The sequence below is a fragment of the Polyodon spathula genome, chromosome 25, assembly GCF_017654505.1.
Source record: "Polyodon spathula isolate WHYD16114869_AA chromosome 25, ASM1765450v1, whole genome shotgun sequence".
Classification (NCBI taxonomy): domain Eukaryota; kingdom Metazoa; phylum Chordata; class Actinopteri; order Acipenseriformes; family Polyodontidae; genus Polyodon; species Polyodon spathula.
The window spans coordinates 13,146,148-13,173,173 of NC_054558.1; positions in this window are offsets into that span (position 1 = coordinate 13,146,148).

Genomic DNA, 27,026 nt, shown 5'->3' on the forward strand with positions numbered 1-27,026 from the left:
TCTGTTTATGTGCAGCGCCTTGAATCTTGTGGTATGAAAGGTGCTCTATAAAAAATGATTATTATTATTATTAATATTATTATTATTATTATTAATTTTATTATTATTAATATAAACTAAAATGCATTGAAACAGTCAAAATAATTCACTGTTTTGAGTGCAGTTAGGCATGATACAACGTGGATTATTTCCTTCTTAATTCAATTGATTGTCAATGTGGTAAATTAATTTGGTTTTTGATCTTTCGTTACGCTTGGTTCAAACAGTTAAAATATTTGTCTCTCATGTTGTGGGAATGTTGTCATTAGCTCTTCTGGGGTTGAGTTTCAAATCCCACTTCCAGAGACACCAGTGTCTGTTGTGAGTGAAGAGAGGAGCGAGAACTAAAACTTGCAGTTTGTTTATTTTACTTTAGTTACAGATATAACAGAATATGTTTGAGAAAAACTATGTTACTCTCTTTTATCTATGTATGAACAAATGACACATCATGATGGTTTGTTTGTAGTGTTTACAGACAAGCTGAGGCTGCAGTCACACAGAACGAGAAGCAGACTACAGGCGTCTCTTTTTCATCAACACCGCAGACACGTTTTTGTCAGCAGCTCAAGCCTGCCTCCTTCACTGTGGGCTTCAGAGCGCAATAGAAAACTGCAGAGTCTCGCGTCTGTATCCCACTGATGTTTAAATATGTGTATTTATTCGACGCGTCAAGTAAAGCCGAGAATCGATCTTCAACACCTGGTGCTTTATTCCCATCTTCAGCCCCTCCAGCTAGTGTGTACCGCTGGAGAATGTATTTGACTTGCTCTCCCGGATCCTGACGGTACCACTGCAGGTATATGTTGCTGGAAGCTGAATGGGTAAAATTGCAGTGTATTGTAACCGACTGGTCTTCTTGTGCATGCAGTGCAGCAGGCCATTGTGTAACAGAGTCTCGATCTTCAAAACTGGAACCTGTGCAACAGGAACAAGAGGTGATTTTAGGCTACAACACAACAGCGTGCGGTCAGAATTATCATTTTGTAAATTGTTATTATAAAGAGGCCTACAATGTAGCAGTACAGTGAGATATTGTACCTATAATTCCAAGAAGTGTGCACAGAAGAAGAAGCAGGTCCATGTCTGCAAGCACTCTGCAATATTGAATTAGTGCAGTGATGGATATCGATGAGGGATCTGTGTATTTGTCTGTTTAAACCTGTTATTCTAACTGAGATGCTCAGTGTACTTTATGTGTATGCTGGCTTATCTGCTTTTGCTGGGCTGACCTGATTTTAGTGAAATATGTATACTGTACCGCCACCTTCTGGCTGAAAATAACACTACATGTGCTAATAAATTCTATAGCAGATGATTTGGTTAAAAGATCAAGTCGCCAGTCATTCTCAATATCTCTAGGGATTCTATATATTTTAATAATATGTACTGTGTAGAATAGGATAATCCATGTTAGTACATCAACAAAAACAAAAAGGTACTATATATATATATATATATATATATATATATATATATATATATATATATATATATATATATATATATGTGTGTGTGTGTGTGTGTGTGTGTGTGTGTGTGTGTGTGTGTGTAAATTATTTTTTTTAACTTCTTCTTCTTCTTATTTTCTTTTCTTCTTTTTCTTCTTAGAGAGAAGAAGAAGAAGAAGACTGCTGATGGCCTTTGTCAGCCAGTGGACTCTAAATGGCGTGCTCTGTACCATCCTTTTTGGTGCACTTTTGTAAACAAATTTTAATTTATAGTACTTTTTACATTTTCTTCTTTTAAATTGCTACATTGAAAGTCCCCATAATGGTCCTATTTAAGTAGAACAACAACTACTACTACTACTACTACTAATAATAATAATAATAATAATAATAATAATAATAATAATAATAATAATAATAATAATACAAACTCAGTTATTCAGCTCTACAGAACTACGAACTCTGAGCAGTTAATAATGAGAATGTTTATTCAGTCAATTGTTTCATTAAGTTTGGGTCGGCCAACATAGTCGTGTCACAAGAGGGCAGTATAGACGTTTGTCAAACAGTTCACCAATAATTAAAGTAAACATAATTTCATTCTGTGACTCATATCAACCAACAATGAAACAGCACAGATACAGATCCAGTAAGAACAATAATGTGTATGTTGCAACACATAAGAACCACTACACATGAAATTAAACTTGGTATATTGTGTCTCCACATATCTACACTCAATATCACATACTGCACAGGCACCTCTGCATTCACTTTAATGTCACTGGGTTTGTCATTCAATACACATCTGTAAGTGACTGCCAAGTACCAGACAGGCCAGATTAATAGAAGACCCCAGATTAAATGATTATGATTTCCATTACATGAGAGTAGATGTTAAACTTAATCCTGATTTGAACTCGGCTCTCGCCAAGATAGCACCAACTAAGACTTAGCTTTACAGTAAACTAATGTGATCCATCTGCATCTCCATCCATTTGCATTGCTTTCCATCTGATGATGTAAATATCCTTCTGTCTGGTGTTGATTGCTGAAGTGTAATGCTGGCTCCAGTGATCAGCTTATTTTGCCTTCCCAGCGCATCAGCACACACAACTGCTGCGATGCTGACTCCGGGGATCAACCTAGTACCATCTCCCCAGCGCATCAGCATGACAACCGTTTGTATTGAGCTAAGTAGGGTACATCTCTGGGGTCTTCAAGTGGGCACCTTCCATCCTCGGTGTTTCATCAACTAGCCCACGACACCTCACGATGGCTCAACAGTAATTTTGGCAACCCAGCATCGCCCCCCTCCATCCCCCACTCAGCTCAGCCCAGCTTATTTACCCATACATCAGCATTGCTTTCTTTCTATTGTGCTTGAGATCCCCATCCAGAATCTTTCCGTCTCAACCACAACCAGTTGCTGCTCCTTTCTGCTGCTTCAGATAAGTTCTTCACTGTGCGATGCAACTCTTGGCCACTGAACCCAATATCTCTGAGAAAACGGGTTGTAGAGTGTGCCACAAATCCTCAACAACCCACCTCCACTGGGTAAACTTGGACATTCCATCCTCGCTGTTCTGTTTCAGCAGCTATTTGAGCATACCGAAGTTTCTTCCTTTCATATGCCTCATCCACAGCATCCTCCCATGGCACTGTTAACTCTACCAGATGAACAAGGCTTGCTGATCCAGACCAGAAGACAATGTCTGGTCGAAGGTTAGTGGTGGCAAAAAGGGGTGGAAAAATAAGCCGTTGACCAACATCTGCCAGCATCTTCCAGTCTCTAGCAGCTTCCAGTTGTCTTGGGCTAGGTTTGGTTTTAACACCTTTTCTTGGTGGTTGCTCTCCTGGATGGAGGAATATTGTCTTTTGTTTGTAATGCTTTTATGGAACTGGTGGCAACTTATTGGTCAGGTTACGCTTGCTTCCAATGCTAATGCCAAACATCACAGCACCTGGTCATGATGCCAAGTAAACCATCCATGGCTAAGACCCACCTTACATCCAGTCAAAATGTGCCTTAAATTTGCAGGGGATGAACACAAAGAACATGAGGGATCCTCACCCAACCAGATGTTTAGGTTCTGTGGTGATGGGAGAACATTATATGTTGATCTGATGAGGAAACTGATCCTGCTTTGTTCCATTGACCATAGGTCTTGCCAGCCAAACTTGCTTTGTTCCACACTCTCCCATCTCATCCATTCTCCTTGCTTGGCCTGGGAAATGGCCTTTACACACCTGTTCCTCTCCTCCTGCTTTTACACCTCGTTGACTACCAGCTTCCTCCGTTGAGCTGGGGTTGCCTTGTGCCATGTAGGAGGAGCTGAACTGAGACCAACTCCTCCTTTTCTATGCTGAACTTGCCCCATAATATCTCCGATTTGAAGGGCAGCCTTAGCATCTTTCAGAGCTTTCTTTGCCGCCCATTTTCTTCCAGTTTTCAACACAGGTGCTGCCTCCCTTACGCATTTGTCGCAAGAATCTACTAATGTAATTTCCAGTCAGACTTTGGCGTACTTAAACTCCTCGTTTAGAGCAGAGATTGGTATCTGCAGTATTCCTTTACCATAAAGTCCCACTCTGCTGAGGCTGCGTGGAACTCCCAACCATTTCCTGATGTATGCACTGATTAAAACTTCCAGCTTCTCAACTGTTGTCAAGGAAACCTTGTACACAGTCAGTGGCCACAGCATTCTTGGCAGTAGACCAAACTGAAAGCACCAGAGTTTTCAGTTTGCCCGGTAAAGTGCTGCTGTAATGCACTTGAGAGATGACTTGCTGATTACTACGGGATGGTTATCTATTCATGGATACCAAGATATTTAGTTAACAAGGTGTCTGATTGGGGTTAATGGGCTATTAGTATCCAAACTCTATTCTATCTGTATTCCTAGGAAATGCATGAAGTTTTGAGTGAGACTTCACTTATGGGATGGCCTTTTATGAGATGCCTGGTGTTTGAGAAATGTAACTATCAGGGACACAGATCAGACTTCAGTTCATTCTTTAATTGCAGAAAGGATTTTAGAGGAAGGGGGTTTATGTGTTGCTCCATCTATAACAATATATAGTTTATAGTTTAGAGAAAGATCTTCAATGATATGGGTAGTTTTAAAACCATCCCTCTGCAATGCTAAATTGCAGAAATAAAGCACACCATGTTGTTTAGAAGCACATTGTAATGTTTTTAATAATCCTGATAGTAATGTTAGTTATCAATTTCAAGTGCAAGGTAGAAGAAAGCACTTCTACTGTCTTTGCAGATACTGAGGGTATGAAGTGCTGGGTGCACCTGCAAAGCTTGTCCATTCATTGCAATCCATGGTTTTGTCTCAGCAATATAACAGTCTACTGTCTTATCTAATGTTACTGCACTGCACTTTGGTACATTCAGAACAAAGGGGTTTCTATCATTAAAATAAAACATATTTTCAATAAAACGGCAGGGTCAAATTTGAGAGATGCATAGTGCCTAGTGTAGTTCTGTCTGTAGAAGAAAACCAAATATGTGTATTATTATTATTATTATTATTATTATTATTATTATTATTATTATTATTATTATTATTATTATTATTATTATTATTATTATTATCTATGATTCCTATATGTCAAATAATGTTTTTAAAAACTCTGAATTAAAATGAAAACTCTGCTGCCAATAGCCTTTGTAAATATAACCCCAGTGGAATACTTATTACAGTGGCTGTGTTTTCAAAGACGTTTGACTACAGAATGGAATGTTAATTTTCTAGAATGTAGATGTCATCCTACAATCATCGTATTATATTGTTCTAGATTTTGGAAATGTAAGTTTCAAGAGCGGAACACCTGGTGTTGATGGGCCAGTGGCTAGTACGATTAACATCTTTCTATGGGTCAGAATGCATCGAATTCAAGAGACAAACTGAAGAATCATGTTTTAAGAATATAATAAACATCTTATTCTTCAATTTGTTGGTTTACACAGGTTTCTTGTTTATATTGGTATCTACAGAATCAGCAATGCTGCAGTGAGGTTCAGACAATGTCAGTTTCACCATGCAGTCTTGGAAAGGTTCATTTAAAACAATGACACATTAAACATCACAGCTGCTTGCCACAGTTTAAAGCATTCACATTTCCAATGCAATGCTGAAGTGCAAAGAGCAGCAGATGGTTGTTGCAGGGCGAGGTGTAGAGTTCCTGTGACTGTAGGCCTCAGAGCACAGTAATACACTGCAGAGTCACTGAGCTCACACTGTTGTATTCTCAAAGGCACTGTTTGGCTGCTGGGGTTCAGCTCAGCTGAGAAACGGGCTGGAAACTCACTTGAGGGATCACTCAGATACTGGTTGGTGTGCAGTATATTTTCAGGAGATACCACAGGGCTTTGTTTATACCTTTATAGATAAGGGCTGCTGTCTGTTGTATTATATTGACAGGTTAACATTGGTTCTTTCCCTTCAGGTGTCAATATCTCAGCTGGAGACTGTGCCACTGAATTTCCAAGACAGTACAGTTCAATAAATCCATGTTAAAGATATAGAATATGTGTGTGCTCCTATGTGAATAATGCAAGTATTTGAATTGAACCCAAGCCTTGCATACACACCTATTAAAATGAGCAGAAGAGCTGTAGTGAGAACACTGCTCTGCTGATTTCCTCACCCCATGCTCGGTGCCTGTGTGAGTGCAGAATGAGGAGAGCTCAAGAACTGCAGTGTTGGAAGATGAGACAGAAGCTGCACACGTGACCGATAATGCAGGTGAGAACTATTTCACACTGGAGTGTTCACTGGAGTCATGATGATATGAAATGACATGAGAGATGTGCACTTGAGGCAGCTGCAGTGTGAAGCAGGAATACTTTACCAAATAATACCGCTATTTGTAATTAGTAGAATGATAATAGAATGCCATTGTTTTGATTGCGCAAATCCAGTTCCATGAGATACTTATTTAGATCGCAATCTGATCCACCTGGAGTGAAGTTACGCTTTATTTATATTAGACACTCATGCACTTTTATTTACAAAAACAAAATAAACAAACAAAACATCTAGCTCTGCTCGAGCAATAACTAAAACACAGAGTAACTTAACTAACAACTGGACAGCTAAGCTGTTTACCTATTAACACAAAAACAAAAAAAAAACACAGAGGAACCAAACTAACAACTGGACAGCTAAGCTGTTTACCTGTTAACACAAAAAAAAAAAAAAAAAAAAAAAAAAAAAAAAAAAAAAAAAAAAAAAAACACAGACGAACCTAACTGACAACTGGACAGCTAAGCTGTTTACCTGTTAACACAAAAACAATAAAAACGGTTTTTACAAATAACTTTACAAAAGGCTACACACAGTACCTTGCTTACCCACACATATCTCTCATCACCTGATGATGTAACAGCAATTCCTGGCTGCAGAACGTTGTGATACAGGGAAGTACAATATTTATTTTTAGTTCTTTACATCTTTGTTTTCAGGGACAGGTGAGTATTTAAGTGAGCGGACAACGGCTCAGCACACAGACAAGTCCACGGGCTGCAGTCCGAGTGAGGGTCCAGCCTCACAACATTGAATGAAGGGATCAATGCCTTATTGTTGTATTGATACAGCTTTTCTGCTCTTCTTTTAATGTTTTCAACACTGCATTGCAAAGGGCCATGTCTCCCTGTATATATTATTTCAAGTGAAAGTGCACAAAGAAACAATAGCAGTAGTTTCACTGTCGTGCCTGTAGGGGTCAGGATTGTCTTCAAAGTGGACTGTCAGAGACGTTATTGCATGCTGATTGGTTGAATGAAGAGAGAAGAAAAAATAGCTTGACAAAATAACTTCCACAAAAACAACCCCTCCACTACGACAGAAAAATAACTGAAGAAACAATCATCAGTGTTGCAATAAGATTGCAATGTTTGTTCTCTTTATTTACTGGTACAGCACATTCTATTGGTGTAGATCCCTTGTGATGTGGTAAGCCATGATACATGACTAAGATCACAAGTCAGGGAACGATTGAGGTGGAGCGTTTGCAGAGTGTTCAGCTCAGGGGTGTGTTCAGTGGAGTCTACACATCCGGTGCCTTCACAACACTTTGATATGTTAATGAAGTCCTATATCAAACATGTGTTTATTATATTATATTGTTCATTGTGGTTCAGCATAACCCGCTCTCTTATTCCAGTTCTATGAACAGGGAACATATTTCCAAAGACAGCAGAGAAAAAAGTGAATAAAAATGCAAACAGTTTGCCTGCACTGAAACCAATTCCTTTATAACGGACTCATGCCAATGATAGTGTGTGGAAGCAGTTCAACATAACTTTCTTTCATCGTTTACCAGGCGGTGGGCCTGTGCCAGTTAGTGCTGACAGAGTTTTGAGTTCCAATGAGTTTTCACACTGTGCTATCCTCAGAGCACAGTGATAGATTGCTGTGTCGCTCAGCGCAAGTTTGGAAATGGTGATTGTAGTAGAAGAGCTGTCTGCTATAGAAGTGAACCGGCTTTTAGCAAAGTCTGCAGTGTGGGAATAGTTACTCTGTGAACCAGCTCCTTTCAGCAGTATGTATTCCAGGGCTCTGCTTGAGTTCTGCCGATACCAGTAGAGGAAAATGTTTTGGTTGTCTGCAGTCTAAGAGCAGCTGAGAGTTACTGACTCTTCTTCTGTTCTGGAGACTGCTGACTGATGGAATCCCTGTTTTTCATTGCTGAACATTGAGGGAAAAAAAGAACATTTGATAGACAGATAATAATAATAATAATAATAATAATAATAATAATAATAATAATAATAATAATAATAATAATAATAATAATAATAATAATCTTTCTTGTTGTGTTGAAAGATAAGACCTGGCAAGATAATAAACATACACATGATTAATGTATCCGTTTTAGCTCAGTGCTGATTTCTTTAAGAACAGAATAGAAAGGTTCTGTATGTGTTGATTTTGGTGTTTTTCTCTTCACAATGCTGCTCTGAAATATTCTGCTTAGAGGTTTTGAACGTCAAACATCTGTAACCAATCAGCAAAGAGAAACAGAAACATGTGATGTAAATGTGATGTAATCATGTAACTTCTATCAACATCTTCATTAGCAGTTGGATGCAAATCAAAGAGGTTTCAATTCCATTGACTAACTGCAGTCGCCCTACCCACTTTCCAATGAACCTTCCCAGAACTCAGGAAATCCAGTACTCACCATAGTATAATGTGCAAAGTTACATTATAAAACATAAAGCACATGTGCAGCTGAGTGGTGCTGCCCCTTAGAGAAGGATATTTTGCAGGTGTCTCCACTCCCTCTCTCACTGCACAATAAAACTCAGATTCACAATCCAGCAGCTCAACAGCACTGATGGTTAGAGTGCTGGAGAGCTTCTCTTTATTCACAGTCATGGTGAATCGTCCCGAGGTTTCAGTTGTAATGTAAGCAAACAGTATGATGTCAGGACTTTGACCATGTTGCTGTTTATACCACTGCATGCTGTTGTAGTTAGAAACACTGTGATTGCAATTCATTTCAGCGCTCCCTCCTTCAGTTGAATAAGCATGTGGAGTCTGATGAATCTGTGAACTTCCATAGACAACTGTAAGAAAACAAGATGATATAATGATTATTTTGTTAATGAATGATAATGAAATTGAAAACCTGTTTGTTCTCAAGTGTGTTTGTGAATATCACTCACCAAGACAAAAGCAAAGCAGAAGAAAACTTCCACACGTGTTCCTCATTCTTGAATTGTTCCATCGACAAGTAAAAATGCTTCTGACAGACAGACAGCCTGAACTCTGGGTGGAGCCCTGCACAATGTCACGTCAGAATAAGGCACTGATTAGTTGATCTGTCTGGAGCCCAGGAGAACATAGGTCTAAAACTACAAAATATTAATAGTTAGAATATACAGTACCTATACTGTAATAGTGCCAAACATCCTTCTAATTTTGAAGGACTTCTTGCTTCATCTCATGACAGTGAACTCACTGGTTTTTGGACTCCTGCTGGGCTGGTCTTTGTACTGCAGGGTCCGGTATCTCACAAACATAAAGCTTCTCGGTCTACACAGGGTAATGTCTTGGTAGTGGGGTCACAAGAGACACTGTATATTGAAAGAAAGAAAGAAAGAAAGAAAGAAAGAAAGAAAGAAAGAAAGAAAGAAAGAAAGAAAGAAAGAAAGAAAGAAAGAAAGAAAGAAAGAAAGAAAGATTATTTTTGCATTTTTCTGTACATTGGAGCATGTGTAGTGCAAACAATTGTGGCTGCAAAATCCAAATTGCTTCTAAGCAATGCAAATTACTCAACAGGCACACATAATGAACTGCAATCATGCTAATAAGGGTCACAATATGCGCTGCCAGTGAATCAGGTTCTTTAGTGGCTGCACTCACAGCCCAGAGCTGAGGTGAGTTCAGAGTAGAGAGAGCAGTAAGCACTCTATGAGATTTGTGGAGTAAGGAAATCAAATCAAACAGGAAAATATGTCAGAGGAAGGACAGCAAAGTCCTTTTGGTGCACAGAAAAGAAAAGAAAAAGTTTTCTGAGGAGCAGCTGAGAGTCCTTATGGCTAAGGTCACTCAGCATGAAACTGATTTATTTGGAAAAGCCTCAGCCAACATTAGTTATGTTACTAAAAAGGTCATATAGTCCTCTATAGTAGAGAGAGTCAATGCTGTCAGTGTTACCAGGAGGACAGTCAACCAGGTGATGAAAAGGTGAAATTCAGCTATTAGCTCTAGGATGACCTGCAGAGCCAATCTCATCCTCCGGCATCCCAAACAAAGTGTCCCTGGTTTGAATATGCGGGTCTTCTCTGTCTTGCTCATCTCTGCAGATTTTCCTGCCTGTCCTCAAAAAGAGCCAAGCATCGCCGCATCAGGTAATGCAAACAGCAGCCATCCTGAGCAAGTGATAGGTCTCTGCAGGTGTGTGCTTTTATACAGCTCTTAATTACTCACTTCTGCATGGTTTGCAAGATACTTACATCTCATTATAATGTTTGTGCCCGCTTAGTATTCCAGATCCACGTCCAATTCTATACTCTTTTTCATTTGTATACATTTCAATATAATTTTGTCTGCAATATGGGTGCTTTGCAGCAGCAGATCACTTTGCATGTATCCTTACATCAGCCCCTTTATGTCCTATGTTTGTATACAACCACATTTTTTTGTAAAGTTATAAAGAAATATTACTGATAATTAATGTTCCATAGTTATAATTAGTACATCAGGAAAAGGTGTTTTTTTTGTTGTTGTTGTTAAATACCTGAAATTCTGCATTATGCTCAAGCTTCTTTCGTTCAATTCTCCAGATATTAAGCTTCAATACTATATTGGTTTCTGTGTAATAAACATGGATATATAACATTATGATGCAATGCATATTTATTTGAATTTATTATAAGAGTTTACATTCATTTAAAATATTAAATCTATCTAATGAACACATGTTGATTTGACATTGCAGTGGGTCAATATGACCTGAAACATACCAGATGTACCTACATTCTGAACATACTAGGAGGGTTCAATAGATTCACATTGAGTGCTTTCAGCAGGGAGCTGCGCTGGTCGCTGTTCATGGGACTCAACTGGTCTGACGTAGAACGGCAATGGACTAAAGGGCTTGAGGGATGTATCTCTGAATGTATTTCACATTCTGTGCTATTAATGTATTGTCATCTCCTTATTGCCTGTTATGTGCATTTTTGTTTAATGAAGGAAGCATTGTCTGATGGTGCATATTGAGCTTCAAATACTGACAATTCCCTGTCCTACACTGACCTCTAGTGGGAGTTCATTTGAATTGCAAGGTAACAGAGAGGTTATAGTAATAGTTAACGAAGCCTAGAAATTAGCAGTCGTGTGAAATACGATACAAAAAACAATCCATCAATTTTGACGCAGTATCTGTAAACAAGTAGGTAGCAGCAGGTATTTCCTAAAAATTCTGTGAAGCTTGTTAATGGTGAGTTGCAGGTGTTGTGTGCACATGGATATGGGGGCAAGATAGTTCATTTAAAAATTAATTTCTTTAACGCTTTATATACATGTTTATTAAAAGTTGTTTGTCTTTTTGACGCATTAAATACATGTTAACATCTCTGTAAACTAATTATATGATTTTTTTTATTTTATTTTATTTTATTAATAAAAGCAAACATCATAGAAATGACATATTCTTATAAGTATTAGTGTTACACTACCAGACTGTAAGAGGGTGCAGGGGGGTCATTAAGAAGAATGCCTCTGTTTAGCTTCTACTCAGAACACAGGCTGCTCTGCCATCTTCACCAGCGAGACTCACTCAGCAGGCAGCAGGAGGTTTTTGTATGAAGTGATATGGAAACTCTCACAGTGTGGGACTCAGAGCACAGAAGTACGTGGCAGAGTCAGTCAGCGCAGCCGCAGTGATATTCAGATGAAAGGTCTTCTCTGTCTTGTTAGGAGATGCAGAGAAACGATTTTGAAACCTTGGTGGAAGGTCCTCTGCCTGAGAATAGTCACTGAGTATGAGCTGTGGAGCTTGATTGGGATCCTGGATGTACCAGAAGAGATAGGGAGTACTGCCTGATGTAAAATCATATTTACAGTGTATAATGGTATTCTCTGCTTCTTTAACGAGAGTTGAATTTGAAGGTTGAGTTACTGTATCTCCCTGGATCATTTCTAAAAGAGGAGACAGAAAGAGAATCACTGTGAAATTAGATTGAAATAGACTCCAGATACAAGCTGCCTTACAGTAAATAGGCAGATAAATAATCATTACAACCACAAAGGAAATATATAGTTATGCTGCCTATATGTTAACACACTGTAAAATGCTGGAACAGACTCCAGATAAAGTAACACGAAAGACATTGCCACGATCTTGTCAAACGCTGTGTCTAATTGTGTAGCAGTTTAATTACCTGTGATTAAACAGAGAAGCATTAAACTGAAAACACCGCATTCCTTTTCCATTGTCAAAACTTTCTAACGACAAATCTCCCTCCACCGTTTGCTTCAATCTGCAGCTGAAACTGTGAAGAATGCGTTTCTATAGCGGTGATGTCATGAAACCAGTGCCCCGCCCCCTACACAGTGCAACCCTTTATTGCGTCATCACTCTGTTTCTTTCACGGTTAGTCTGTTCTATCTCAGAAGTGCAACAAAGATTTATTTTGATCAGTTGAATATGTCTATAAAATACACGAGCTTTTGAGACCACAGTGGAAACTACAGGTAAAGAAAGATCCTCTGTCAGGTTAGTTGTCTCAGACAATTAAAAAGAACACAACTCACATATAAAGGAATCTGGTAAACAAAATTGTATCACAGAGGTGTTGTCATAGCATTCTATTGTAATGGCGACCATTGCTTTCAATTGGATTGGAAATATTGAACTGACATTTACAATGACGCATGTCTCAGGATTTTATGAATTGTAATCTATACATTAGGAAAGTTAATTTCTATATTAGCAAAAACTAAACTAAAATAAATACATTTAAAAATAATAGGTATTTTATTCTTATTTTGTGAGTTATGGTTGATGTCGGGCTCACCTAATTGTCTGCCTCTAGTTCCATTACTGGTTTATATAAATAGCAAAGCTATGGTACTTGTTAATAGTGTGAGTATAGGCCGGATATAGAGACAAGCTGAGATACTGTTGTATAGAGCTCAACCAGTGCAGGTTTGTTAAATGAACTCTTATCTCGTACATTGTATGAAGGCGCCCAGGAGTATGTGTAGCAGTAGATTATTCTCCATTGTGCGCGGGGCTCCCAGTCTTTGCTCTGTGCTCTGCACAGGAAGTGGTGTGCTGCTTGTTGCTGTGCTTATACCTTGCAGGTGTCTGTGCACCAGGTGGGGTGTGCCTGTGGATATTGAGGCTATATACAGTACAATACCTATTGATGTGCAGGGTGACAGTTACCAGCAGTTACAGATTCATGTGTGCTGTTTTCTCTAGTAGAGTGCAGGGGGATAGTTACTGGCAGGTACAGATTCATGTGTGCTGTTTTCTCTAGTAGTTTCTTCACAGAACATAGGCTGCACTGCCATATTCACCAGCGAGACTCACTCGGCAGGCAGCAGGAGGTTTTTGTACGAAGTGATATAGAGACTCTCACAGTGTGGGCTTCAGAGCAAAGAAATGCATGGCAGAGTCAGACAGCACAGCCGCAGTGATATTCAGATGAAAGGTTTTCTTTGTCTTGTCATGAAATGCAGAGAAACGATTTTGAAACCTTGGTGGAATGTCCTTTGCCTGAGATTATGCATTCAGTATGACCAGTGGAGCTTGACTGGGGTCCTGGATGTACCAGAAGAGAGCTTCAGGAGTGGTTGCTGTTTCATAAGCGCACTGAATAATGGCGCCCTCTCTCCGTTCAAGAACAATTAGATGTGAAGGTTGAGTCACTGAGTCTGCTTGGGTCATTTCTAAAAGAAAAGACAGAACAAATGATTAATAAGATTCTATGGCAGCATACTGACAAATATATAAAACATGATATCACAGCTATAGATAATATGAACTCCTTTCTATGTGTCAATGATTTGAACTCGCTTCGCATTTTCCAATAACCAATTGTGTAATATAAATCACTATTTCTGTTTGAAATATATTCCTAACCGTTAAAACTTTAAAAACAATATTCACTCCGCTTTTCTTTATTTTGTTTGTCAATTTTAACCTCAAACCTCGCTTTACCTTTTGGTTACATTTGCATCTGAAAACAATATGAAGAATTCATCTGTAGAAGAGAAAGAGTCGACCCGTCCCGTACACAAACCTGCAGCTCGCACAGCATCCCAGTTTTCTATTACTTGTGATGGCTCTCGCAAGACATGTATGTACCCGACTGCAGTGTAACTTTACCAGTGTAGTTCAGCTCTGTGTCTCTTAACTAAGGCTGAGGTGCAGGGCAGAGAGTACCGGACTGTATTGTAACCTTATGAGTGTAGTTCACCTCTGTGTCTCTTATCAAGGGCTGAGTGTTAAGCATGACAGTGATTATTTATTGATTTATTCATTTATTTTAAAAAAATAGATCATAAAGAAGGACAATTTCAAACCAACTGAAAAAAAACGGAGATATATATTTCATGAAAATATTCTATACTTTATGTAATCATCCTAAACAGATATTTGAAATATTTTAATGAGCCTAGTATAAAACACATGCAAACGCATGCCAGCGCGTATAAAATGAACAGAAGGCAAACCTCTTTGAATCCGGGATATCCGTACCTGTGATTAAACGTGAATCGATTCCCTTTATATTGATACAAGCACGTCCTTGTCCGACTTCATATTGAAGCGCAGGTATGTGCGCATTGTTTGGTTGTTCACTAGGTCTTGTACATGTTGAGTTTACTGTACAATCCAATATTTATTATTGTAGTTTAGATGTGTGTTTGTGACAAGTCCTTTATTAGAGAGCACAGTAGATATATATATATATATATATATATATATATATATATATATATATATATATATATATATATATATATATATATATATATACACACACACACACACACACACACACACACACAATATTTAAGAAAATGCCAAAACAAAGTGTATTCAATGAAGATGTATTGGTTTATTTATGTATTGCTTATAACCTAGCAGTGCTGTATGATATGACAGGACCAGCAGCAGATTGTAATGTTGATCAAAGCTCTCAAATTTGCAACAAGATTCCAAGAGGTGCTGTTTGACAAAACACACAATGTGTCGGGATGTTTCTCTGATGTCCAATCAGAACCCATGAACCCGCGTTGAGCTCAGTCCTCGTTGTTACTGAGATGGAAGAACACAATGTAACACCGCTTATCTGACATCATTTCTTTAATAGTGAGTGGGGGTTTCATTCTCATACTGTTTTCATGCAGGTAGTGTTGGAAAGCAGAATGATGTTTGACTCAATGCTTTATTCATTTAACACAATAACCGCTTTGTTTAATATGTTGTAAATACACACTGATGGTTCTGTTCATATTGTCTAAACCAGTGGCTTTCAACCTGGGGCACGTGCACCAGTACTGGCACGTGACAGGCTTGCAGCTGCTACACACCGACCGTTCTTTATGACGATGTGATTCCTCAGCCACAACACTCCCTCAGTCTCACCATCGTAAATGATCAATGTGTTTGTACCACTGAATTACAGATAAATGAGAGCTGATGATGCAGGACTCCAGACTCCACATGGTTGCAAATGCGACAAATGTTGCCTCTCCCTTTAAAAGCATGTTTCAATATTCATGAATGCGACATGAAGTCGGTGTGTATATTAAAACATTTGATAGGATTTTTTTTTTTTTTTTTATATAAACTGCAGTGCAAGAATGACAGTAACAATTTGATGGAATACATATGCTTGTAAGCGCAGAGAAGTAAGCGCAGAATTCGTTTTTTTTCTCAACAGCACACATCCTAATTACAGTATTTCTGTGCGTTCTGCTTTCATGTAATCGTAAGAGCTGTGTGTGTTACATGCTGTCAGATCAGGACTTCACTAACATTGCGCATGGGAGCTGCAGCATGCTGTTTGCATATTACAACTGGACAAAATTAAAGCTGTGCTCACCAATTCCATACACAACACATGCAAACTATTTAAAATATAAAAATGCTGAGTTAATTGCAGTCTGCTTTCAATTCCCAAATGCCATTTCATCTTGAATATTTGACTATAAATGGCAGTGTTCAATTTAATGTTTATGGCAACAAAAAAAAAAAAAAAAATTCCAAACATATGTTATAATCGAACAATCTTCAGGGACTATTTTTTCTCAGTGGATGGATAAATATATTACCATTTTTTTCCCAAAAAAAGCTAGTTTGTGTAATTATTTTAAAAAAGTATCAATTTTATAAGTAAAATATTTCTATATAAATCCTGTTCTATATATTTTAATAATGTGTACTGTGTAGAAAAGGATAATCCATGTTACTACATCAACAACAAAAGAAGGTAATATACATGGGATTTTATAATAATAATAATAATAATAATAATAATAATAATAATAATAATAATAATAACTCAGTTATTCAGCTCTACAGATCTATGAACTCTGAGCAGTTAATAATGAGCAGCTTTATTCATTCACCTGTTTCATTAAGTTTGGGTCTAGTATTGTGTTATTCAGCTGTGTCTTAAGCCTGACATTATATGTTGCAATGGCTGTGTTTGCTCTTACCAAATAGTATACAGTACAATATTTAAAATTATGAGGCTGCCAGCTTAGTCTTGTCCACAATAGGGCAGTATAGACATTTTTCAAACAGTTCACCCTTAATTAAAGTAACCATAATTTAATTCTGTGACTCATATCAACCAACAATGAAACAGCACAGCTACAGAGCCAGTAAGAACAATAATGTGTATGTTCACATAAGAACCACTACACATGAAATTAAACTTGGTGTATTGTGCCTCCACATATCTACATACTGTACAGGCACCTCTGCATTCCCTCACTGTCACTGTGTTTTTCATTCAATAAACATCTGTAAGTTAAAAAAAAAAAAAGTTTCAGCAGTTGTGACTTTGTCTCATCAATACAACAGTCTACTGTCTTATCTAATGTTACTGGAATGCACTATGGTACATTCAGAGCAGAGGGGTTTCTATCGTTAAGATAAAAATTGTAATACATTTTCAATAAAACAGCAGGGTCAAATTTAAGAGATCCATAGTGCAAAGTGTACTTCTGTTTCTAGAGGAAAACTGAGTGCATGTATTCTTCTTCTTCTTCTTCTTCTTCTTCTTCTTCTTCTTCTTCTTCTTCTTCTTCTTCTTCTTCTTCTTCTTAGCTATGTTTCTCACCCAAAAAACCCCAATACAAATATGAAAACTCCCAAGACACAAATTGATCATGATCCGCATGTGTACTTGCGCTCTGGTGCCAATAGTGTTTGTAAACGTAATCCCAGTTGAATACTTATTACAATGGTTGTGGTTTCAAAGACAACGTTCATGGAATGGAACGTTCATTTTTCAAGAATGTAGATGTCATCATACCATCATCGTATTATTGTGCTCTAGATTTTGGAAATGTACGTTCCAAGAGTGAAACACATGGTGTGGGTGGGCCAGAGACTGGTATGATTAACATTCTCTCATGGGTCAAAATGCATCGAATTCAAGAGACTAACTGAAGAATCATGTTTCATGCAGTGAGGTTCAGTCAATGATAGTTTTACCATGCAGTCTGGGAAAGGTCCATTTAAAACAATGACACATTAAACATCACAGCTGCTTGTCACAGTTAAAAGCATTCACATTTCCAATGCAATGCTGAAGTGTAAAGAGCAGCAGGTGGTTGTTGCAGGGCAAGGTTTAGAGTTCCTGTGACTGTGGGCCTCAGAGCACAGTAATACACTGCAGTCACTGAGCTCACACTGCTGTATTCTCAAAAGCACTGTTTGGCTGCTGGGGTTCAGCTCAGCTGAGAAATGGGCTGGAAACTCACTTGAGGGATCAATCAGGTGCTGGTTAGTTTGCAGTATATATTCAGGAGATTCCCCAGCTTTGCTTATACCAGTATAGATAAGGGCTGCTCTCTGTTGTATTATATTGACAGGTTAATGTTGGCTCATTCCCTTCAGGTGTCAATATCTCAGCTGGAAACTGTGCCACTGAATCTCCAAGACTTCTCTCTGAAATACAGTTCAATAAATCAATGTTAAAGATATAGAATATCTGTGTGCTCCTATGAGAATAATGTGAGTATTTGAATTGAACCCAAGCCCTGCATACACACCTATCAGAATGAGCAGAAGAGCTGTAGTGAAAACACTGCGTTGCTGATTTCCTCGCCCCATGCTAGGTGCCTGTGTGAGTGCAGAATGAGGAGAGCTCAAGAACTGCAGTGTTGGAAGATGAGACAGAAACATGTTTATTGTTGGTTGAGATATTTTTAATGTTATTCAGATGTGATGCAAGCATTGCACAGATGTCAGTACACTGGTATATATCATGTATGGTACAGTGTATTCTAAATGGGAACTGGGTTTCAAAGTTCTGATTGATGTTTACAATAGAAATACAAAAGAACACAATGTTAGGGTGTGTATACTGTGGATGAATCCTCTCACAAGCCAATGCCCTGAGGCGAGATGCAGTTCCCATGCTAGGGTTTGTGAGTTTAGTCAAAAGCCAGTTAGTGTGATGCAGGTGTTGTGCAGCATTTACACCGTAGTTGAAAGATGAGTGTAATCGTGCCTCCTACAGTATCTGCTGGGTAATAGTGCTTAATCTTAATCACACTGCACCACCTGCTGGTAAAACATCATTTTCAATGTCAAGATCTTGCCCCAAAGTTACATTATAAAACATAAAGCACATGTGCAACTGAGTGGAGCTGCCCCTGAGAGCAGGATATTGTGCAGGTGTCTCCACTCCCTCTCTCACTGTGCCCTCACTGCACAATAATACACAGCTTCACAATCCAGCAGCTCAACAGCACTGATGGTTAGAGTGCTGGAGAGCTTCTCTTTATTCACAGTCATGGTGAATCGTCCCGAGGTTTCAGTTGTAATGTAAGCAGACAGTATGATGACAGGTCTTTGACCATGTTGCTGTTTATACCACTGCATGCTGTTGTAGTTAGAAACACTGTGATTGCAATTCATTTCAGCGCTCCCTCCTTCAGTTGAATAAACATGTGGAGTCTGATGAATCTGTGAACTTCCATAGACAACTGTAAGAAAACAAGATGATATAATGATTATTTTGTTAATGAATGATAATGAAATTGAAAACCTGTTTGTTCTCAAGTGTGTTTGTGAATATTACTCACCAATACAAAAGCAAAGCAGAAGAAAAGTTCCACATGTGTTCCTCATTCTTGAATTGTTCCATCCACAAGTAGAAATGCTTTTGACAGCCAGATAGTCTGAGCTGTGGGTGGAGCCCTGCACAATGTCACATCAGAGTAAGGCACTGATTGTTTGGTCTTTCTGGAGCCCAGGGAAGCATTGGTTTAAAGCTACTGAAAGTCAGCAACAGAATATCAATAGTTAGAACATACCCTTACTGTAATAGTGCTGAACATCCTTCTAATCTTGCAGGACCTCCTCACTTCATCTCATGACAGCTGACTCATTGGTTTATGGACAGAAAGAAAGAAAGAAAGAAAGAAAGCTTGTTTATTTTTCTGTACATTTGGGCTGATGTAAGGATAAATGTAGTGCAAACCATTGTGGCTGCAAAATCCAAATTGCTTTCTAAGCCTTGCAAATAACTCAACACACACAAATAATGATCTGCAGAGATGATAATGAGAGTCGCAGTGAGTGCTGCCTGTGCATCGGGTTGTTTTAGTGGCCCCACTCACAGCTCAGAGCTGAGGTGAGTTCAGAGTCCAGAGAGCAGTAAGCATTGTATGAGATTTGTGGAGCAATAAAATCAAATAAAAAAGTATATATGTCAGTGGAAGGGCAGGAAATTCCTCTTGGTGCACGGAAAAGAAAACGTTTTCTGAGGAAAAGGTGATCTTACAGCTGAGGTCACTCAGCATGAAATTGAGTTATTTGAAAAAGCCTCAACCAACATTAGTTATGCTACTAAAGAGGTCATCTGATCCTCTATAGTAGAGAGAGTCAATGCTGTCATGTTACCAGGAGGACAGTCAACCTGGTGATGAAAAGGTGAAATTAACTTGTTAGTTCTAGGATGATCTGTGAAGTGAGATGATAATGCCACCGCATTATCCGGCATCCCAAACAAAGTGACTCTGGTTTGAATATGTAGGTCTTCTCTGTCTTGCTCTTCTCTTAAGATTTTCCTCCCTCTACTCAACAATAGCCAAGCGTCGCCGCATCAGGAAGTGCAAACAGCAGCCGTCCTGAGCCAGTGACAAGTCTCTGTAGGTGTGTGCTTTTGTACAGCTCTTAATTACTTGCTTCTTAATGGTTTGCAAGATGCTTACATCTCATTATAATGTTTGCGCTTGCTTAGTATTCCAGATCCACGTGCAATTCCATACTCTTCTTCATTTGAATACATTTCAATATCATGTTGTCTTCAATATGGGTGTTTTGCAGCATCACATCACTTTTTTGTTGTTAAATACTTGAAATTCTGCCTTATGCTCAAGCTTATTTCATTCTCTTCTCCAGATATTAAGCTTCAAGCAATTTTGGTTTCTGTGCAAGAAACATGGTTATATAATGTTATGATGCAATGAATATTTATTTGAATTTATTGAGTTTATAAGAGTTTACATTCATTTAAAATATTTTATATTAAAGATTAAAAGCTATCTAATGAACACATGTTGATTTGAAATTGCAGTGGGTCAATATGACTGAAAGATACTAGCTGTACCTACATTCTGAAATTAATAGGAGGGTTCAATAGATGTATTAATGTATTGTCCTCTCCTTATTGCCTGGTATGTGCTTTGTTGTTTAATGGAAGCAACAGTGTCTGATTGTGAATATTGAGCTTCAACACTAACAAGTCATTGTACTACATTTCCCCCTAGTGGGGATTCCTTTGAACTGCAAGGTTAGAGAGAGATTATATAATAGTTAACGAAGCCTACATATTAGCAGTCGTTTTAAATAAGAAGAAGGAAAAAAAAACAATCTATCAATCTTGAGGCAGTATCTGAAAACACTGAGATAGCAAGGCAGGTATTTCAAAAAATAATGTGAAGGTTGTTAATGGTGAGTTGCACGTGTTGAGTGCACGTGTATATGGGGGCTAGATAGTTCGTTAAAATGTATTTATATAACGCTTTATATACATGTTTATTAAAAGTTGTTTGTCTTTATGACAGATTAAATGCATGTAAACATCTAGCACATTGTTGTTCTTTATAAATGAATTCTATGAAAGTTATTATTTATTTATTATTAATCGCAAACATCGTACAAATGACATGTTACACTATCAGACCGTAAGAGTGTGCGGGTGGTCATTAAGAAGAATGTCTCTGAGTAGCTTCTACACAGAACACAGGCTGTCCTGTAGTCTTCACCAGCGAGACTCACTCGGCAGGCAGCAGGAGGTTTTTATATTAAGTGATATAGAGACTCTCACAGTGTGGAACTCAGAGCACAGAAGTACGTGGCAGAATCAGACAGCACAGCCGCAGTGATGTTCAGATGAAAAGTCTTCTCTGTCTTGTCATGAGATGCAGAGAAACGATATTGAAACCTTGGTGAAATGTCTTCCTCCTGAGAGTATTCACTGAGTATGAGCTGCGGGGCTTGATTGTGATCCTGATTGTACCAGAAGAGACCGTTAGCTACTGCTGCCTCATACTTGCACTGAATAATGGAGCTCTCTCTCTCTGGTTAAGAAAAATTGGATGTGAATGTTGAGTCACTGAGTCTGCTCGGGTCATTTCTAAAAGAAAAGACAAAAAACCGAATGAAAAAGATTATAGGAAAGCATACTTACAAACATGTAAAACATGGCATGATAGCATCCACCTATAGATAATGTGAACTCCCTTCTACATGTGTGTCAATGATTTGAACTCACTTTGCTTTTTCCAATAATGTTTGATACCAACTGCACTGTTGATTGTATAATATAAATCTCCATTTCTGTATTGCCATACTAAACTGTACGACTTTAAAACCCATTTCATTTTTATGTCGTAGATATCGTATAATAGACTGGCACACGTGTTTGATAAATTGCATAACCAGTATGTGGTTACCTACTTATGCTTTAACAGAACAGCAGCATAGTAGCCCAAGTACGTTCCTGTTCCATTCTCAACATGACAAACCTCCCTCTACTGTCTGGTGCAATCTGAAGCTGAAACTGTGGAACATTTGTTTCCATAGAGGCGATGTCATGGAAATCAGTGCCCCTCCCCTACACGGAGTAGTTGCTGTCCTCCATTGCCACCTGGTGGTTTGCTCAGTTCATCTGTAATCGGATGTTGAGCTGCACGTTGCAGTTCAGATTTTCTGCAGACTGATCTTTAAGAGACCTATTGTTATGTTATTTATTCGCTGGAAGAAGCGTTAAACCAGGTGAGAACAGAGCCCTGAATGAATTACTGAGCGCAGAAGTGTTCAGTTGTACCTCGCATATTCTGCACAGGGCATGATGACGTGACAATGGGCTACATTCAGCAATGCGTAGGTTTTGAGTTTAAGTGTTTTAGCCAGAAAAAAAAGCGGGACTTTTTTCGCAATTCTTTGGAGATTTGAAAACCTTCTTTATTTCTGAAAAGACTTGATAGTACATTCAAAATGTAAAAGAAGAGTTTGATGTATCAAAAATATAGAGAAAACAGCTGTAAGCCCTCCATTAATAAGGATTGCTGGGAGCGACACATTGATTAATAGCGCTCACTGTGCTTACCTGTGTGAGAGGTGCAGTGAGGTGAGGTGCAGAGATTTCTGCTGAATCAATGTACCTGCTACATGCAATACTTTTGCAATCAACCACTTGTTTAATTCAATCTCTACGATATGGTTAAACAGAGGTTTGAATTATTCAGTAAGAATAAAGGACACTGTCCGCGGTCGTGAACTGGTCAGGTACGAAACGCAAATGGATCTTTTTTTTTTTCTTTCTTTTTTCTTTTTTTTTTTAAAGACTGAGTTATTATGTCTGTTTGCGACATTTCCAATTAAATAAAAATAGCATATTGACAGGAACACAATCTCGTGGTTGCTATTGGAGACCCTTGTAATAGTGATTCCCAAAACAGAATATTCTTCATCAATTTTAACCTTAAACCGCACTGTGTGTAACTTTACTAGTGTAGAGAGCTGAGGTTTAAGCAGGACAGGGATGATTTCTGTATTTATTCATTTAGTTTAAAAAAAAAGGAGAAAGACGGAATATGTCAAACCAATTGCAATGTTGATAAAAGAACGGTGGAGAATTTATGAAAATATCCCATAAATTTAAATTGACATTTCAAATATGTTTTCTGAGCCTAATATAACGTTTGCAAATAGAACATAAAATGAACAAAAAGCAAAACTCTTTGAATCAGGGATATCCGGGGATGTGTGTGTGTGTGTGTGTGTGTGTGTGTGTGTGTGTGTGTGTGTGTGTGTGTGTGTGTGTGTGTGTGTGTGTGTGTTATGGCAGGACCAACAGTATATTTTAATTTGGCTTGTACCTTCTAAACTACAACACTAGCAACAAACTAGAAAAAACACAATTAATCAATGCAAATTAAGTAAATACTTACATACATTTATCTTAAGAAATAAGACATTATTTTATTTATTATTTTAATTGAATTTATTTTTTAAATCAAATTTTAACTGCAATTCGACTGCTGATTTAAACTCCTCACTCTCTTAAGTACCTAATAATAACATATTGCACATACACATTGTAACTGAGATGTTGAACCGGCAACAGCACAAATAAAACCGACATGTGATGTTGTTTGTGTGTTTTTCCAGTGAAGGGGTTCATTAGTGCGCTCTGAATGGGCTGTGTTATTGTAGAAGGCAGTAATATGAAGACAGCACCGTGGTACTCAGCGCACACAGGTACACTGCAGAATCACACTGCTGCGTGTTCACGATTGTTAACCTAGTCATCTTCTGCGATGTGTCCAACTGACTGGAAAACCTGGCCTCAGTTTCATTTGATCGGAGTTCTTCAGTGGAAACTTTCATGCGATGAAGCAGATATCGAGGAGAGCTGCCTGGAGTCTGCTTGTACCAGAACAGATACTCACTGTCAGCGCTACTGCTCAGGGAGTAATTGCAGAATATCATCGTGTCGCTGCTAATTTTCGAGGTAATCGTGTCATTGAGTTGATTAATTTCATCACCACGACTGCAGTCTGTAAATACAAACAAACAACAACACCGTAATAATAATAATAATAATAATAATAATAATAATAATAATAATAATAATAATAATAAATAATAATAATGCACGATTTAGTAACTGCAGCTGTTCCACGAAACTGTTACTACAATACAATACATCTTTACCAAAGGTTAAACAGAAGACTGCAGTGAGGAGACCTGCATACAGCATGGTTATCGCTGTTCATTCAGTTTGAATGAGTTCTATGTCTCTGTTCTGTTGGTTTCTGCTCAGTACTGAATGCCAGTCTGCAGCCGCACCTCCGAGCGGATCAGTGGGCGTTTCCTCCGTGTGTAGGGATGTTTCTCTGATGTCCAATCAGAACCCATGAACCCGCGCTGCGCTCTGTCTTCTTCATTACGCAGTGAAGCACTAGAACGAGGTTCTTTCGTGTCATGAGTTGTGTTCCAGTACTGTTTGACACAGACAGACAGATCCAAGCAGGGAGCGCATTGGGTTCCACAGTAACACAGTCACACAGTGGATTCTGCAGAGCGCTGGGAATGGTTTAAAAAGAAACTACACTGGGGAAACAAAGGACCATATTTCCAAGTCATCATAAGCACTCTCACTGTGTTCAGTTTTTAAAATTTTTAAATGTATTTATTTATTTATTTATATTGACATGGCCCAATGTCTCTTAATGTATCTGATCCTTTGTACAGTGAATCCATTATCAACACACATTGCCTGCCTGTACCTCAATACACAGGCTGCATTCACACAGATTGACCGGGGACCTTGCTGTTACTGCGACGGAAGAACACAATGTAACACCGCTTATCTGACATCATTTCTACATGCTGTGAGTGGGGGGTGGCATTCTCATACTGTTTTCATACAGGTAGTGTTGCAAAGCAGCTGCGCCAGGAGATTGGGAGCCTACTGTGAATGAGCATTGAACAAAGTATTGTCCTACACTGCACCCTGGTGGGATTCCCTTGAACTTTCCTACAGAACTTAATATTAAATTGATCATTTCTACTTGGTGTGTGGGAAATGGCAGTGAGTGGGCGAGGCAGGAGAGTAAGAGCAGCGTTGCATTCTGGTACTGCATAGTTCAACTAGAATTATAAATCTCTGCTATTTTATGGATTTTTCTGACATAATATAAATTTTTCGTCCTTCTTTATTTGTCTGTAATTACAATAATACACGTTGTGTGCAAATTAGTAGGCTATGTTTACAAATAAATCTTCAAACTTTAAATAAGGATATTAACTTACCTTTTCAGCACTGAAAAGAGAGAGATGTAGTTGTCAGTTGAATTTATGTTACACTCAGTGTGAATATATTCAGTATAACATTGAAAAGAACAGCTATCAAAAGTTAGAGAAACATTTCAAAGACCTCTTTTTTTTTTCAATGAGACTAAATATGTCTCTCTGAGTAGAGTGGATGTGGATAGTTACCAGCAGATATAGATTCATATGTGCTGTTTTCTCTAGTAGAGTGCAGGGGGAATGTTACCAGCAGGTACAGATTCATGTGTGCTGTTTTCTCTAGTAGAGTGCAGGTGGAATGTTACCAGCAGGTACAGATTCATGTGTGCTGTTTTCTATAATAGAGTGCAGGGGGATAGTTACCAGCAGGTACAGATTCATGTGTGCTGTTTTCTCTAGTAGAGTGCAGGGGGAATGTTACCAGCAGGTACAGATTCATGTTTGCTGTTTTCTCTAGTAGAGTTCAGGGGCATAGTTACCAGCAGGTACAGATTCATGTTTGCTGTTTTCTCTAGTAGAGTGCAGGGGGATAGTTACCAGCAGGTACAGATTCATGTGTGCTGTTTTCTCTAATAGAGTGCAGGGGGATAGTTACCAGCAGGTACAGATTCATGTGTGCTGTTTTCTCTAGTAGAGTACAGGGGGAATGTTACCAGCAGGTACATATTCATGTTTGCTGTTTTCTCTAGTAGAGTTCAGGGGCATAGTTAGAAACATGTATAAAACATGACATGATTGCATACTTATAGATAATGTGAACTCCCTGCCTTAGAGTCAATGATTTGAACTCACTTCACTTTTTCCAACAACCAGTTGCTACCAATTTCATTGTTTGCTGTTTAATATAAATCAGTTTGTCATTTATCACTAAACTGTATGACTAAACTGCATTTAATTTTAAGTCTTTAATGCAAGAATGTCCTGTATTTTACTTGTACGATGTTGTATAATAGACACATGTGTTTGACAAATTGTATAACCAGTATGTATACATGAACCTACATATGCTTAAAGAGAAGAGCAGCACAGTAACCCAAGTACGTTCCTGTTCCATTCTCAACATGACAAACCTCCCTCAACGAGGATTGTTGACACTGTTCATGGTCCTGAGCTGATCCTCTACAAAAAGCAAATCAATCAATCAGTCAATCTTTATTTTATACAGTGCCTTTCATAGTGGACCACCATCACAAAGCGTTTTACAAGATGAAATAACAACAAGAAAATTCATAATACTTTAAATACAGAGAAATGCATAATACTTGAAATCCATGTGGAAATATAATTACTCAGAACATATTGAGAGTGGCTGATAATTTCTGATCATTTTAACATTGTTTTTGAATTTTTAACAAAATAACATGTTATACAAACAAGTGCCCACATTTTGTTCATGTTTTGATTTCTTTATCCATGTATTTATTTCTTTATTTATTTGCTAACAAAATGTATGTGTCAGTAAAGTCCATTGTCCAATTAAAGGGCTGT